Source organism: Leopardus geoffroyi, chromosome C2, assembly GCF_018350155.1.
Source record: "Leopardus geoffroyi isolate Oge1 chromosome C2, O.geoffroyi_Oge1_pat1.0, whole genome shotgun sequence".
In the NCBI taxonomy this organism is placed as follows: Eukaryota; Metazoa; Chordata; class Mammalia; order Carnivora; family Felidae; genus Leopardus; species Leopardus geoffroyi.
Genome location: NC_059333.1, coordinates 120,147,455 through 120,166,021, shown reverse-complemented (window position 1 = coordinate 120,166,021; position 18,567 = coordinate 120,147,455). Strand labels below are relative to the sequence as shown.

The following is an 18,567-nucleotide window of genomic DNA, read 5'->3' as shown; positions in this document are numbered from 1 at the left end:
TTATTGAGTAATCTAATAATCAGTCAGGAGATAAAATTTCCCAGAAAGTTTTTGGTTCACAAATTAGCACATGTATAAGATAGACTCATCAAACTAAAAGGAAGCACTTATATACCATGGTTGGGAGAGCGGTGTTCTTGTTTTCTCCCTTGGGACATGACCAAGACAATTTATTTCTCCATTTTTTGCTGAAAGATATTTTGTGACCTTAAGGGGATCCAGTCCAAGGACATAGGCAATATACTGAGAATGGTAGGGCCATGGTACAGACAGAACTCAGTTCCTGATGACTTCACTGAACAAGTGGATCAACCTATTCTGGAGCTACCCTACTGCTAGACATAATATATTCTTTAATTTTTCAAAAAACTTTGAATCAAGTTTCTGTTTATCTGTAGCAAATGCATTCTAAAGATACAACATTCCTTTCAGTGAAGGTTGAACTCAAGTAATAATCCTTGACTTTTAAGTTTACATACTCTGTTAGGATGCTCATGGTAATCTGGTAACTGTAAACTTTCCTAATATTATGGATATATTAACAAATAGCAAAGAAACTTCAGAGGCTTTTACATTCCTCAATTTAAAATTAGGACTGATACATGCGTTTTAGGGTAAATCCACAATTTACTCTTTAAACATCAAATGTGGGAGGTTTTACAACTCTTGTGAATCCAGTCATCTAATGGACTTTCATTTATTTATTAATACTTTGTTGGGTACGTATTTTGTACAAGACATTTCTAGATTTAAAATAAAAACAGTCCTGGTCCTATAGCTCAAGTTTGTAAAATGCAAACCCTTAAGCAAACAATCATAATACAATGTGACATGTGCTATGACAGTCAGTAAGCCCTCTGTGTTATATGAGTATAGAGAGAAAATGCTCTAAAGCCCTTTGAATGATGCAAAGCTTTAGATGAATCTTAAAAGGTCATGTAAGATTTTTTCAGATAAGCTGAATCAGGGAATAAGTTGGGATCCAGGTTGCACATGTGGGTGGCAGTACATAACAGCAGAGCTAGCTAAAACTTCCCCAGGAATTGGAAGGATATATTCAATGTGTTGAATCAGAAAAATATGCAGCCCATAATTCTTTATCCAGCAAGGCTGTCATTCAAAATAGAAGGAGAAATAAATTGTTTCCTAGGCAAACAAAAACTAAAGGAGTTCATGACCACTAAACCAGCCCTGCAAGCAATTTTAAGGGAGATGGATACTTTGAGTGGAGAAAAGATGAAACAAAACAAAAAAGACCAAAAACAACAAAGACTAGAGAGGACCAGAGAACATCACCAGAAACTCTAACTCTATAGGCAAGACAATGGTAATAAATTCATACCTTTCAGTACTCACTCAAAATGTCAATGGACTAAAAGCTCCAATCAAAAGACATAGGGTACCAAAATGGATAAGAAAACAAGACCCATCTATATGCTGCTTACAAGAAACCCATTTTAGACCTAAAGATATTTACAGATTGAAACTAAGGGGATGGAGAACCATCTATCATGCTAATTGTCATCAAAAGAAAGCTGGAGTAGCCATACTTATATCAGACAAACTAGATTTTAAAATAAAGACTGTAACAAGAGATGAAGGGCATTATATCATAATTAAGGAGTCTACACACCAAGATCTAACAATTATAAATATTTATGCCCCCAATGTGAAAGCGCCAAAATATATAAATTGATTAATCACAAACATAAAGAAACTCATTGATAATAATACCACAATAGTAGAGGACTTTAACACCCACTTACAACAATGGGCATATCATCTAAGCAGAAAATCAACAAGGAAACAATGGCTTTTAATGATACACTGGACCAGATGGACTTAACAATATATTCAGAACATTTCATCCTAAAGCATCAGAATACACATTCTTCTTGAGTGCACATGGAACATTCTCCAGACACAAACCTGCCCTCAACAAGTACAAAAAGATCAAGATCATACCTTGCGTATTTTGAGACCACAACACTATGAAACTCGAAATTAACCGTAAGAAAAAAATTTGGAAAGACCATGAATACTTGGAGATTAGATGAACATCCTACTAAACAATGAATGGGTTAACCAAGAAATTAAAGAGGCACTTAAAAAGTACATGGACATCAATGAAAATGAAAACATGACAACCCAAAATCTTGGGGTGCAGCAAAGGTGGTCATAAGAGGGAATTATATAGCAATTCAGGCCTTCCTGAATTGCTTCCTGAATTCCTAAAGAAGGAAGAAAAGTCTCAAATATACAACCTAACCTTACACCTAAAAGAGCTGGAAAAGAACAGCAAATAAAGCCCAATACCAGTAGAAGAAGGAAATAATAAAGATTAGAAAAGAAATCAATGATATTGAAAAAAAAAAAAAAAACAGTTGAACAGATCAATGAAACCAGGAGCTGGTTCTTCAAAAGAATTAACAGTATTGATAAACCACTAGCCAGATTGATCAAAAACAGAAAGGAAAGGAGCCAAATAAGTAAAATCACAAATGAAAGAGGAGATCACAACCAACATTGGCAGAAACACAAACAATAGGGGCGCCTGGGTGACTCAGGTGGTTAAGCCTCTGACTTCGCCTCAGGTCATGATCTCATGGTTTGTGGGTTAGAGTCCTGCAGCGGGCTCTGTGCTGACAGCTCAGAGGCTGGAGCCTGCTTCAGATTCTGTGTCTCCCACTCTCTCTGCCCCTCCTCTGCTCATTCTCTGCCTCTCTCTTTCAAAAATAAATAAACATAAGAAATACAAACAATAATAAGAGAATATTATGAGCAATTATTGCCAATAAATTGGGCAATCTTGAAGAAATGGACAAATTCCTACAAATATATAAACTACCAAAACTGAAACAGGAAGAAATAGAAAATTTGAAAAGACTATAATCACTAAAGAAATTGAATCAGTAATCAAAAATCTCCCAAGAAACAAGAGTCCAAGGCCAGATGGCTTTCCAGGGGAATTCTATCAAACATTTAAAAAAGAATTATAGCCTATTCTTTTGAAGTTGTTCCAAAAAATAGAAATGGACAGAAAACTTCCAAACTCAGTCTACAAGGCCAGAATTATCTTGATTCCAAGACGACAAAGACCCCACTAAAAGGGAGAACTACAGACCTATTTCCCTGATGAACATGGAGTCAAAAATTATCAACTAGATACTGGCAAACCGCAACCAACAATAAATTTAAAGAATTATTCACCATGACCAAGTGGGATTTATTCCTGGGATATAGGGCTGGTTCAATATCTGCAAATCAATCAAAGTGATACATCACATTAATAAAAGAAAGGATAAGAACAACATGATCCTCTCAATAGAACCAGAGAAAGCATGTGACAAAATACAGCATCCTTTCTTGATACAATCCCTCAAGAAATTAGGGATATAAGGACCACACCTTAAGATCATGAAAGCCATATAAAAACACCCACCACTAATATCATCCTCAATGGCAACAACTGAGACCTTTCCCCCTAAGGCCAGGAACATGACAAGGATGTCCACTCCCACCAATGTTATTCAACATAGTGTTGGAAGTCCTAGCCTCAGTAATCAGACAACATAAAGAAATAAAAGGCATCCAAATTGGCAAGGAGGAAGTCAAACTTTCACTCTTTGCAGATGACATGATACTACTCTATGTGTAAAACCCAAAAGACCCCACCAAAAAGCTGCTAGAACTAATACATGAGTTCAGCAAAGTTGCAGGATATAAAATCAATGTACAGGAATCAGTAGCATTTCTATACACCAATAATGAAGCAATGGAAAGGGAAATCAAGGAATTGATCCCATTTACAATTGCACCAAAAACCATAAAATATCTAGGGATAAACATAACCAGAGCTTGCAAAATCTATAGACTGAAAACTATAGAAAATTTATGAAAGAAATTGAAGAAGACACACAAAAAAATCGAAAAACATTCCATGCTCATGGATTGGAAGAACAAACATTGTTAAAATGTCTATACTGCCCAAAGAAATCTACATATTCAGTGAAATCTCTATCAAAATAACACCAGCACTCTTCACAGAGCTGGAACAAACAATCCTAAAATTTGTTTGGAACCACAAAAGACCCTGAATAGCCAAAGCAATCTTGAAAAAGAAAACCAAAGTAGGAGGCATCACAATCCCAGATTTAGCCTCTACTACAAAGCTGTAATCATCAAGACAGTATGGTACTGGCACAGAAACAGACACATAGGTCAATGGAACAGAATAGAGAACCCAGAAATGGACTCAGAAACATACGGCCAATTAATCTATGACAAAGCAGGAAAGAATATCCAATGGAAAAAAGACCGTCTCTTCAGTAAATGATGTTGGGAAAACTGGACAGCGACATGCAGAAGAATGAACCTGGACCACTTTCTTACAGCATACAAAATAAACTCAAAATGGATGAAAGACCTAAACATAAGACAAGAAGACATCAAAATCCTAGAGAAGAAAATAGGCAACAACCTCTTTGACCTCAGCCACAGCAATCTCTTACTTGACATGTCTCCAGAGGCAAAGGAAACAAAAGCAAAAATGAACTATCAAGACCTCATCAAGATAAAAACTTCTGTATAGCGAAGGAAACAATCAGCAAAGCTAAAAGGTAACTGATGGAATGGGAGAAGATATTTGCAAATGACATATCAGATAAAGGGTTAGTATCCAAAATCTATAAAGAACTTATCAAATAATCCAGAGAAGAAATGGGCAAAAGACTTGAATAGACACTTTTCCAAAGACATCCAGATGGTTAACAGATACATGAATAGATGCTCAACATCACTCATCATCAGGGAAATACAAATCAATACCACAATGAGATACCACCTCACATCTTTCAGAATGGCTAAAATTAACAACTCAGGAAACAACAGATATTGGCAAGGATGTGGAGGAAGGAGAGCCCTTTTGCACAGCTGGTGGGAATGTAAACAGGTACAGCCACTCTGGAAAATGGTATGGAGTTTCCTCAAAAAATTAAAAATAGAGCTACCTTATGACCCAGCAATCACACTACTAGGTATTTATCCAAAGAATAGAGGAGTGCTGATTAGAAAGGACACATGCACCCCAATATTTATAGCAGCACTATCAACAATAGCCAAAGTATGGAAAGAGCCCAAATGTCAACCGACTGATGAATGGGTAAAAAAGATGTGGTATATATACAATGGAATATTATTCAGCGACCAAAAAGAATAAAATCTTGCCATTTGCAACAACACTGATGAAACTAGAGTGTATTATGCTAAGCAAAATTAGGGAAAGAGAGAGAACAAGAGAACACTAGGACTGCAAACCATAGGCAGAGACCAAGCCATATAACTTCACTCATATGTGGAATTTAAGACACAAAACAGCTGAACATAAGGGAAGAGAAGCAAAAATAATATAAAAACAGAGAGGGATATAAACTATAAGAGACTCTTAAACACAGAGAAAAAACTGAGGGTTGCTGGAGGAGTGTTCAGTAGGGGGATGGGCTAAATGAGCAAGGGGCCTTAAGGAGGACACTTGTTGGGATGAGCCCTGGGTGTTATATGTAAGTGATGAATCACTAAATTCTATTCTTGAATCATTATTACACTATATGTTAACTAACCTAGATTTAACTTTTTAAAATGAATGAATGAATAAGTGAATAAATGAATAAAAGTTCCTCAGGATTTATGTTTACCAATGTGTAGCATAGTTCTTGGGAAAGTTGGTGCTCAGCCAGAGATTGTGTTCCTTGGCTATCTTGTCTCTGGTTGGGTTCTCACCAACAGAATACAAGCAAAAATAATATGTGCCACTTCTGGAACACAGCTTTGAATGGGTAGGTGAGTTTTCCCCTTCTCTTTCCCATATATCTGATAGATGGAAACAAAGGCCCCATAGGTAGACAAAGCCACCAGACTGAAGAAGCCTGGGTCCCCAAGATACCAGGAGGGAGAAAGCCATCTGCCAACCAGGAACACCTACATTGGACTGCTATGTGAATGAGAAGTTAACTTCTGTTGTGTAGTCACTAAAATTGTAGTATTTTTGTGTTAACTGCCAACAGGATAACCTACTGAAGATTATGTATAAATACATGACTTATGAAATCTGGTGGATTTAGAGAGTTAGTAGTGGTGTAAGAATAAAATAAATGGAGGGAAAGAGAGATGAGAGATAAGAGATGAGAGATGAGAGAGAGAGAGGGAGAGAAGGAGAGAACTCTAGGACAGCAGACCATAGGCAGAGGCCAAGTCATAAAGAAGTTCCTGGGTATGCTAAAATTTTTTTTATTTTTAACCCAATTGTAATGTAAAACTATTGAAAGATTTTAGGCAGGAGTGTAAAACAATAAAATTTCTATGTAAGAGCTATCACTTTGACAACAGTGTGGAGAATTAAACAGAATGATGGGGGAGAATAAAAACATATTTCTTTCAAGAATATTTTTACCTCATTCCAGCTTCAGTGTTTGGCCCACTCCTCCAATAACAGTGAAAAACACTGTATCCTAACCTTTGTTAGCAAGAGAAAGTAAGTGATGGATATGTAACCACTATGAATGCTTGATCCACCATAGAACAGTTGGCAGCCTTTCATGTTCCATGCCAATTGATTACAATAAAACTAGTCAGGAAAGAGAAGGGAAGACACATTATGCACACTGCCAGCAGTTTAGGGTACCTGTGAAGAACATCATTTTTCCAACACTCTTTGACTAGGAAGGATTCATTTTCTAAGTTATTCAGCAGGTACCATGAGTGATACTATGACCTCTGCTTGCTATTCAAGTGGGATATAAATAAGGAAAGCACAAGATACTAACTTCATGGGGCCTGAATAGAGAGAACCTGTATTAATACCATTTAAAGTTCCCAGAAGGTGAGCCAATTATTTTTGCAATATGCTTTCAGTGCAATAACAAGAAGTAAACATGAAGTGTCCACTGTTTTTCCCCAAGCAGGGAACTCAATTATTTGTTATAGTGAATGCCTAGTACTTGGATCCCTGTGGTTAAATTCATACAACGTCCCAAAACCTAAACGGCCCTGCCTGAACCTTTGCACCAGCTCTAGTCCCGGCTTTCAACAAGAGGCATGTTGGAGTAAATAGAGTAAGCTGCTTGCCACCAGAGGTGATCAGACGTAATGGCCATGACAGTGCATCTCTCAGATCTCCTACTACGAGGACTGCAGTTGACCAATGGAATCTGTGCTCTGGAGTCCATGACCAAATTCACTGAGGCCAGACAATGACTGAGTTCAGTAGGGGTACTAAGGCAGGGAGGCGGAGCTCCTCTCCTCTGAAGGGTCACTATGGCTTAAGGATGCCCCATGAGCCTCACTAAACCTTTATTAGAATTGTGCCATAGCCTGGGGCACCTGGGTGGCTTAGTCAGGTAAGCATCCAACTTTGGCTCAGGTCATGATCTCGCAGCGCATGGGTTCTGGTCCTGGGTCAGGCTCTGTGCTGACAGCTCAGAGCATGGAGTCTGCTTCAGATTCTGTGTCTCCCTCTCTGTCTTCCCCTCCCCCACTTGTGCTCTGTCTCTCTCTCTCTCTCAAAAATAAACATTTTTTAAAAATTAAAAAAATAAAAAAAGAATTGTGCCATAGCCTAAACATTTTACTACATAGCCTTCTTTCCTTCCCCACCTCCACAGGGTATGCAGCTGCACCAGGGTCTGGCAGTTGTCCCAGAATTCAAAACTCCCTCCCCATTTTCCATCAAAAAAGTTTTTCCAATAGGTCTTTCACACAACTAATCTCTTCCCAGATTCTCCTTCTTGGAGGACCCAAATTAATACACTTGACAAAAGGCTCTAGCCCTGCTTCTCTTCAACCCCAAGTCTTGAGAGGAAGCAACATCTTGACACAGTGTAAAGGCCAGTGGGGATACTGCAGCTGAAAGTGTGCTCAGTTAACAAACACACACACCCATTTGTACACCCCCACTGCAGTAGCAGCAGCTGGAAAATCCTTAATATCTGAGGCCAGACACCTGCCTGTAGAGCCTGATAATGCATCTGACAGCCAAACGTCCACTCAGTGCTTTAGCTGTATGTTGAAATAAATATGGAGTGTTGAATTAATGCACTTCCAGCACAGTATTGTTTGAAAGCAGGTGAGAGATAAAGTATGATATCTGGTAGGAAGAAAATGCTAATGACAGGGGTTGTTTGTATACCCCCACAAAGACAAAGGATAAAGAAAGCAACAACCACCTGTGCACAGAGGGAAACAAGAGACTGTCTGCTACAGTTCCATGGACACAAACCACCGTTCTCGTTGGTAACCCATGAACTACGACCTTACCTTCCCAGGAGAAAAAGAGGCAGCTTGTCCCAGCAAAGCAATACCATGCAGCACATGTGTGCACAGGCCTGGTTCCAGATTATATCCTCACAAGCGTGACACTTCCCTGAGCTTTACCCCCTAGCCAGCTGATGGTATCACCTTCTCCAAGTAAAAACTCCAGTCCAGATGCATCCCCTGCCCCTACAAGTTTAGGCATTTGGGCAACTAAGGAAAACGTTGTATATATGTGCTCTCCAGGGAACCCTGACTTCTCCCAAACAGCATACAAGCCCTAGGTTGAAGCTTGGACAACATATTTTGTCTCTAAGTCACTCACAGTCCTACAAATTCTATCTCAAGTCCCACCTATGGGGGACCATGCTCTGATGCAGCCTGTGCTCAATGAGTTCCCTCATCTTTGAGTTCTTATAGCATTCATAGTTTAAACCATACCCTTTGTGGGCCAATTTAATAAAGGCTTACATTGTTCAGCATTGCTTTGTAGACCTTGGCTTTGTCTCCCCCACTAGACAATGAGACTGTTTACGACAGAGACTCTGTGCTATTTTTCATCTCTTTTTCCTTTAAAAAGCTACACTTTAGGCAGAATTGTAACCCAACTTTCCCTAAGTCCACAAACTCCCTTGGAGTCAAGAAGAAAATGATCCTCCAAGTTTATGTAATTGGTCAGTGACCAACATCTTAAAATGTAAAGAACATCACACCAAATGCTGTGATGTTCCTGTCCCGGCTGAGCTTGCAATATACCTCCCATAGCAGATGCCTGAAAGGCAAGTGACACAATGATGTTTGCAAGAGAAGGAAGGAAGGAAGAAGGAAGGAGGAAAGAGGCTCATGGGCACTCAAAATGAGAAACATTTAGAAATATGAGCCTTGTCTTTCTGGACTGGCTTTCACTTCATTCTCCACATTGAAAATACAAGAAAACCCCACTCCTTCCTCCCTCATTCTGCTTTCATGCCACAGACACACAAGGCGTTGCTCTGAGACTTGAATTATAAAATGAATAAGATATGGCCCTGACCCTAAAATATCAAAATATTTTAATCTTACAGGGACTTTTCCTCTTGTCCAATATTGTGATCCTGATTTCCAGTGAGAATAAAGTACAAATGTTTTCTAAGGCTCTTCTCATATTAAGCCTGTATTTCATAGACAATCTGCCTGCATCTTGTTGATGATCATTCTACATGATGCTGAAGCATTTCCCAAAGGGGCTTTTTTAAGAGGAACATGGATGGGAATTTACTTGCATATATAATGATTATATTTATGTACAATGGAACAGATTACAGAATGGTTTTGAAAATAGTACTAAAATCTCTCTGTGATCAGACCTATGGTTGTGTTTATACACTATCACACACACACACTGCCACACTGCATGGCAGCACACCGTAGGAGGCTCCCTTCAGAGTCTTTTTCTGGAGGAGTGGTGCTCCCCTGACATCACACAATGCAACAAGCCCATCTATACACGTGTTTAATCAGACTCGTTCATAGGTATATATTTAAATGCTACATGATACTGGAGAGAATTTAGGAGCCTAAAGCAAAGGTACATAGTTACTATATGAAGACTGTAGAAGAACTGAGTTTTGTAAGTTCTTTCATTCTGTATGCATTGAATGGCTACCAAGAATAATCTAGAAAAATGAGGCATTGCCCCTTACTAAAACAAGAAGATAAATCATTAAACTATATAATACTATATATATATCAACTTGATTAGTGTATCAGATACTGTTGATTGCCAACCCAGCATCCATCCTGCCTCTTTCCCAAAAAAGCCCTGATTTGTACAGCTAGCCACCCCTCCTCTCACAGCTATCTACTCAGGATAAGTTGACCTTTCCCTCAGCTCCAAGGGAGTTCCCTTTCCCCTTGCTGATAATCGGTACTACAATGGCCATGTGACTCTATTCTGGTCAATAAAAAGTGGAGGGAAGCTAGCTAGGGAACTTCTTAGAAAAGCTTTGATATCCTAAGAGAGAAACAGAAAAGCAATGAGCTCTCTTATTCCTCAGAATATTATTGGGCCTGGTTAAGATACTAGGAACTTCCATACCCACGTTACTCCTCACCTGATATTAAAGTCAGACTGAGAATAGCAGAGCAGAGCAAAAGAAAGAACCTGGGTCCTTGATAACAATAATGGGCTGCTGAATCAATCAGCCTTGCAGACTGTTCTCTGGAGTTCTAGTCATGGGAACAATAAATGTCCTTATTGCTTAAGTCTGTTTCAGTCAAGGTTTTTGTTATTAGCAACTGCATGCATCTTAATATATATAAACTTTTCTTTTAAACAAGTTCTAACAAAGTTCTAAGGAATCCTAAAGGGGAGACCAACTAACTCCTTTCCCCAAAGTATTAGGGAAAGCTTTACATAGGAGATTCTTTTTTTAAATTATTTTTTAATGTTTATTCTTTATTTTTGAGAGAGAGAGGCAGAGTGCAACCAGGAGAGGGTCCAAAAGAGAGGGAGACACTGAATCCGAAGCAGGCTCCAGGCTCTGAGCTGTCAGCACAGAGCCCGATGTGGGGCTTGAACTCATGAACCACAAGACCAAGACCTGAGCCGAAGTCAGATGTTTAACCGACTGAGCCACCCAGGAGCCCCTAGGAGATTCTTAAGGATTTATAGGAAATCTCCAGGTAGAGTAGAGGACAAGGACTTTCTAGAAAGAGGAATTCATAAATCAGTGACCACAGTGCTAACCAGGTATATCAAGCAGTTTGGGAAGGCTGACTAGGGCAACTGAAATCAGGGGCTGTAGCACACCTGAGAAATAACAGGGGGTGTTCAAGAAAGAGAGATGATTGGCAAAAAGGTCTTGAGAAAGAACCATGAGAGATTCTTGTTGGAAGAGAGATTTACTGTGGTTTCCAGAAGAGGTAACAGCTTTGGAGTCAATCATCTTAAGGGAGAAAAGAAAATTAAGGTATGGTAGGGACATGGAGAGGAAGTTAACATCAGAATTTGTCTTATATTTCTGTGAGGAAGAATTTAGCAAAGAAATTTGAGTACAGGAATGTCAAGATAACAGTAATAAAATTAAGCCCAAGGAAGAGTATTGTTTACCATTATTAGTACTTTTTATTATAGTGTGAGACTCTTTAAGGCAGGGAATCTGGGATACTATTTCAGTCACCCAGATTCAAAAAATATGAACTAGGGATTCAAAATGTGGAAATAAAGAAGAAAAGGGTCTGACAAATATTCTAAGGAAGCCAAATCAGTGGACACCATTTAACTGTGTGCAAGATAGTATTCACATATATTAAAGTGTCATCTCCACAACTTTTACAGTTTTACTTGATAGTTATGTACCTCACCCCTACTCAGTCTTATCAAAATTGTTATCAGAACACTGATTTAGAGAAATGATATAGGTTTGCATATCAAATACTGCATGCATTTCCTTTTAGCAGTTTAGTGTTACACTGAGATTAATCATAGATAGAACCAAAAGTAAAAGTATGCAATGCCTTCTGACTATTTAGGGATTTCATTCCTTCTCTGCCCTCCCACCAATCTTCTAAATTCAAAGGACTTAAGGAAAGTGTGGGTGTTGCTAAAAGGGACACAATTTATTGCTCTGTGCTGGTTCACTATCAACTTGCTTTGGTGAAGAAAAAAAATCATATAAGGGTTTCAGAACAGGTCTGAGGCAAGAGTAAAAGTAAGAGTACCCAATAAGAGCACTCCATGATGTTTCAAGGTGGGAGGGGTCCATGAACTGTCCTACCTTAGGAAGCCTCATTCAAAGTTCTGTCTTCTCACAGGTTAGAGTCACATGGGAAATGACAAAAAGACACAACCACCAGATCTTCTACCACAGCAAAGTGTCCAATGTTTTTCTCCATCCTTGATTTATACCAATAATGCACATAGGCACACACACATGCACACAACATACACAGAGATACACACTACGTATTTCACAGCACTCTGGGGTTCTCAACATAGGATTATAGACAACTTTTCTCTAGAAACTATCTCAGCCACCAGCTTATATATAGCTCAAACCCTTTGCTGCAAGCATCTTAGGAGATTTACAGAAGAAATATAGATATGTAACTAGCCACATACTAAAACAAAATTATTTATAATGTTTACACAAAACAGTCTATTTTTTTGTTTTGTTTTTGTTTTCTGTAAAACCAGAAGGGGAAACATTATAAACAAATATAAATAGTGAAAAAGGAGAGGGGGGTGGGGAACTCTCTAATAAGAAGATTTTCTCCCAGCCCTCCTTTTCATCACAGGAGAGCAATGTACTGAGGAAGAGAAAAGAGAAGAAAGTAAAGGATACAAAACTAGGAACCACATATTGAACTTTATTTTCCTAGTTCTGAAACTTTAGTGTATCAGAAGTCTCTGGAAGCTTTGTTAAACACAGACTGCTGGACTCTGCCTCAAGTTTCCTACTCAGTAGTGGGTCTGGGTTGGGGCCCACATTCTTGCATTTCTAAAAAGTTCTCAGGTGATGCTGTGAGAAGCACTGTCATATAAGACAACAAATAATTCCCACCATTATGAGTGCCATCACAGTCCTAGAACTCTGTCAAAGTCCAAACCACCTCATGCTCATGCACACAGGTTTCATAGAGCATAGAGAGCCCAGAGACATAATTAAAGATTCTACCTTCAGTCTCTTCCAAATATTCAAGTCAATTAAACTAACATATGATGAAAGCCATTTTGTATGATTCATATGAATAAGGCACTTACAGAAACTTCCCCCACCCATTCTGACAACCACAGATATTTAAAACAAGCATAAGTGTGGACTTGCAACACTGCTTTTCCTGATGCTGGGGCAGGTGTTTCCAAGTCAGCCTCATCACTCTCTGTGGGACAGTTTAACCCAGCTTCTTGGCATGGATGTACTTTCACAATATTGCTCCCATTGAATTTCCCATGCTGGACTTTATGCTATGACAGGATAACACTTCTGAGGCCTTAAGGTAAAAGAAAAACTTAACTACTTGCCTCATTTCCCCACTCCTGACTACCTATCAACAGCAGAAACTTTCAAGGTGGTGTTTTTGCCAATTATTCTGTTCAGCCTTAGCCAAAGTTGTCAATTTTTGGAATTTCTTTTCCCTTATATGCAAACTGAATGAAGATCATTGTATTTTGCACGGATGTCCTGAGGATTAGCAATAATATTTATACTTAAGATACCTCAGTCTCTATCTTTCTTCTGTAAACTTTCTAAGATACCATCACCTGGCACAGAGTAGACATTTATTAAACAATAGAAACTCTGGGGCGGGGGGGCAAGACGATGGAACAGCATGGAAGTTTTTTGTGTGTCTCGTATCCATGAAATACAGCCAGACCAACACTAAACCATCCTACACACCTAGAAAACTGATTGGAGGATTAACACAACAATCTGCACAACCTGAACCACAGAATTCAGCAGGTATGAGGCACAGAGAGGTGAACTTGGGGAGCGAGAAGCCACGGTGGGGAGGGAGCCACTTTTGGGGGCAGAGAGAGAATGGAGATGGGGGGTGGGGAGAGAATATGTGAAAAGCACCCCTCCCCCAAAGCAGCTGGAGAGAAAGTGGAAAATTGGAAACAGCTGCAGGGACTAAACTAAAAAGGGAGAAAGGAGAGAGTTTAAATTCCATTAAGACTGTAAACAAGGGGAGCGCAAAGTCACCCAACTCTGCAGCTCGATACCTGGCAGTGCTCTGGTGGGAAGGGCGAATCCCCAGGAACAGAGTGGGGTCCGGGAGGTTCTGGGGCCACATGGGGAAAAGCAATTCCACTGCAGGAAGTACATTTGGCAGAGGCTGTGAGGCAACCTGGGCCCAGCAGACCCCAGAAAATGGCCACTTTCGATGGTGCTGGAACAAGGTCATTAAGGGTGAAGCCTGGTGCCAGATGTGTGTTGTGAGTTTCCATAATCCTGAAACACTGCTGCTACACTATCTGGGGAACTTTTTCTGGGGCGGGCTGGCACCTGGGCGCAGACCCGGGGCACCGGCAGCAGCAGGGTCCAGCAGGCATTCCTGGGTGGAGCCAGCATTCAGCCATTGCTCATTTGGCCCTTGCTGGGTGAGACCCTCCCACAGAGGGGTCGATGGGGTCAAAGCTGCAGTCTTTCAGAAGTAAGGGGCTGGGGAAAATAGCCGCATCTGAGACAAAACTCAGGAGAGAGGTACTGCCTGGGGCCTGGTCACGGACAGTGAAAAAGCGGGGAGTGGACGACAGCTGAAGACAGAGGATGGGTGCACGATTGTTGATGGGATAAACAGAGTTCCAATACTAGAGACTGGGCAGCTGGGTGACATCATTTTCACCACTCCCGAGCATGCGCATACGCACCTACCTGCACCACAACAATCCACCTCAGCAGGCTAGCAGCGCCATATAGTGGAGAATGGAGCCATTATACTAAGCCCTGCCCAACTGGGCCAACCTGGCGCTTCAAGAAAACAAGTCTCACTGCCTACTTAGTTTATGGACTATAAAGCACTTCATAGTCTAACTTCTAGGGGAAAACGAAGTAATTTCAGTCCTATTTCAATCTGTTAGCAGATCTATCCATTCACTTTTTTTCTCTTTTTCACTTCTTTTTCTTGAATACAGAAACAGAAAAAATTCATTTTTATTTTCAATTTTTATTAAAAATATTTTTCTTTAATGTTTTACCATATTTTAAACTTTTTTGTAAATTTTGCGAATTCTATTTTACTTCCTTCATTTTATTTTAGTCTCCTTCAGTGTATTCACTTTTTCAAATTTTCAAATGATTTTCTTTTTTACTTTTTCTTTTTTTCATTTCTTTTCTTTTTCTTGAACACAGAGAGAAAAAAATTATTTTTATTTTTAATTTTTATTAAAAATATTTTTCTTTGCACTTCTTTACTTTTGTGTAAATTTTTTCAAATTCTATTTTACTTCCATCATTTCATTTTTGTCTAAGTCAGTGTATTCATTTTTTCAAAGTCTCAAATGATTTCCTTTTATTTTCATTTGTTTTCTTTTTCCCCCTTTTTTCTCTATCTATCAAACCACTTTCAACACCCAGACCAAAACACACCTAGGATCTAGCATCATTTACTCGATATTTTTCTGTGTGTGTTTTTAATTTTTTAATTTTAATATTTTTTAAAATTTAATTTTTTTTACTTTTAATTTTTCTAACTCATTAAATCATTTTCTCCCTTAAAAATGACAAAACGAATGAATTCACCCCAAAAGAATGAGCACAAAGAAACGACACAAGCCAACGACACAAACCAACACAGACACAAGCAAACTGTCTGAACCAGAATTTAGAATCACGATAATAAGAACACTAGCTGGTGTCAAAAATAGATTAGAATCCCTTTCTGTAGAGATAAAAGAAAAAAAAAAACTAGTCAGGATGAAATAAAAAATGCTATAACTGAGCTGCAATTACAGGTGGATGCTGCAGTGGGAAGGATGGATGAGGCAGAACAGAGAATCAGCAATATAGAGGACAAACTTATGGAGAATAATGAAGCAGAAAAAAAGAGGAAGATTAAGGCAAAAGAGCATGGTTTAAGAATTAGAGAAATCAGTGACTCATTAAAAAGGAACAACATCAGAATCATAGGGGTCCCAGAAGAAGAAGAGAGAGAAATAGGGGTAGAAGGGTTATGTGAACAAATCATAGTGGAAAACTTTCCTAACCTGGGGAAAGACACAGACATCAAAATCCAAGAACCACAGAGGACCCCCATTAGGTTCAACAAAAACTGACCATCAACAAGGCCTATCATAGTCAAATTCACAAAACACTCAGGCAAGGAGAGAATCATGAAAGCAGCAAGGGGAAAAAAGTCCCTAACCTACAAGGGAAGACAGATCAGGTTTGCAGTAGACCTATCCACAGAAACTTGGCAGGCCAGAAAGGAGTGGCAGGATATTTTCAGTGTGTTGAATCAGAAAAATATGCAGCCAATAATTCTTTATCCAGCAAGGCTGCCATTCAAAATAGAAGGAGAGAGAAAAAGTTTCCCAAACAGAAATTAAAGGAGTTTGTGACCACTAAACCAGCTCTGCAAGAAATTTTAAAGGGGGGGGGGGGGCTCTCTGAGGGGAGAAGAGATGAAAATATAAATAAACAAACAAACAAACAAACAAACACCAAAAGCAACAAAGATTAGAAAGGACCAGAGAACACCACCAGAAACTCCAACTCTACAAGAATCATTAAGGCAAAAAATTCATATCTTTCAGTACTCACTGTAAACATCAATGGACTCAATGCTTCAATCAAAAGACACAGGGTAACAGAATGGATAAGACAAAAAGATCCATCTATATTCTGTTTACAAGAGACCCACTTAAGACCTAAAGACACCTTCAGATTGAAAATAAGGGGATGGAGAACCATCTATCATGCTAATGGTCAACAAAAGAAACCCGGAGTAGCCATACTTATACCAGACAATCTAGACTTTAAAATAAAGGCTGTATCAAGAGATGCAGAAAGGAATTATATCATAATCAAGGGGTCTATCCACCAAGAAGACCTAACAATTGGAAACATTTATGAGCCAAATCTGGCAGCACCCAAATATATAAATCAATTAATCACAAGCATAAAGAAACTCATCGATAGTAATACCATAATAGTAGGACACTTCAACACCCCACTCACAGCAATGGACAGATCATCTAATCAACAAATCAACAAGGAAACAATGGCTGTGAATGACACACTGGACCAGACGGACTTAACAGATATATTCAGAACATTTCATCCTAAAGCAGCAGGATATACATTCTTCTCCAGTGCACATGGAACATTCTCCAGAATAGACCACATACTGGAAATCAAAGCAGCCCTCGGCAAGTACAAAAAGATCAAGATCATACCGTGCATATTTTCAGACCACAATGCTATGAAACTCAAAATCAACCACAAGAAAAAATTTGGAAAGGTAACAAATACTTGGAGACTAAAGAACATCCTACTAAAGAATGAATGGGCTAACCAAGAAGTTAAACAGGCAATTAAAAAGTATATGGAAGCCAATGAAAATGATAACACCACAACCCAAAACCTCTGGGATGAAGGAAAGGCGGTCATAAGAGGAAGTATATAGCAATCCAGGCATTCCTAAAGAAGGAAGAAAGATCTCAGATACACAACCTAACCTTACACCTTAAGGAGCTGGAAAAAGAACAGTAAATAAAAGCCAAAAAACAGAAGAGACAGGAAATAATAAAGATTAGGGCAGAAATTAATGCTATCAAAACCAAAAAAACAAAAACAAAAACAAAAACAAAACACAGAGCAGATTAATGAAACCAGAAGCTGGCTCTTAGAAAGAATTAACAAAATTGATAAAACACTAGCCAGTTTGATCCAAAAGAAAAAGGAAAGGACCCAAATAAATAAAATCAAGAGTGAAAGATGAGAGATCACAACCAACACAACAGAAATGAAAACAATAATAAGAGAATAGTATGCCAATAAAATGGGCAGTCTGGAAGAAATGGACAAATTCCTAGAAACATATACAATACCAAAACTGAAACAGGAAGAAATAGAAAATTTGAACAGACCCATAACCAGTAAGGAAATCGAATTAGTAATCAAAAATCTCCCAAAAAACAACAGTCCAGGGCCATATGGCTTTCCAGGGGAATTCTACCAAACATTTAAGGAAGAGTTAACACCTATTCTCTTGAAGCTGTTCCAAAAAATAAAAATGGAAGGAAAACTTCCAAACTCTTTCTATGAAACCAGCATTACCTTGATTCCAAAACCAGACAGAGACCCCGCTAGAAACAAGAACTATAGACCAATTTCCTTGATGAACATGGATGCAAAAATACTCAACAAGACATTAGCCAACCAGCTCTAACAATACATTATAAAAATTATTCACCACGACCAAGTGGGATTTATACCTGGGATGCAGGGCTGGTTCAATATCCGCAAAACAATTAACGTGATCCATCACATCAATAAAAGAAAGGACAAGAACCATATGATCCTCTCAATAGATGCAGAGGAAGCATTTGACAAGATATAGCATCCTTTCTTGATAAAAACCCTCAAGAAAGTAGGGATAGAGGGAGCATACTTCGAGATCATAAAAGCCTTATATGAATGACCCAATGCTAATATCATCCTCAATGGGGAAAAACTGACAGCTTTCCCCTTAAGGTTGGGAACAAGACAGGGATGTCCACTCTCACCACTGTTATTCAACATAATATTGGAAGTCTTAGCCTCTGCAATCAGGCAA

The 18,567-nt window shown here is 38.9% G+C and overlaps 1 protein-coding gene across 9 annotated transcripts in view; it reads right to left on the bottom strand.

Annotated features, from left to right (window-relative positions):
- SLC9A9 (solute carrier family 9 member A9) overlaps positions 1-18,567 on the bottom strand; it is a 694,304-nt gene that overhangs the window by 544,494 nt on the left and 131,243 nt on the right. The window lies entirely within an intron of this gene.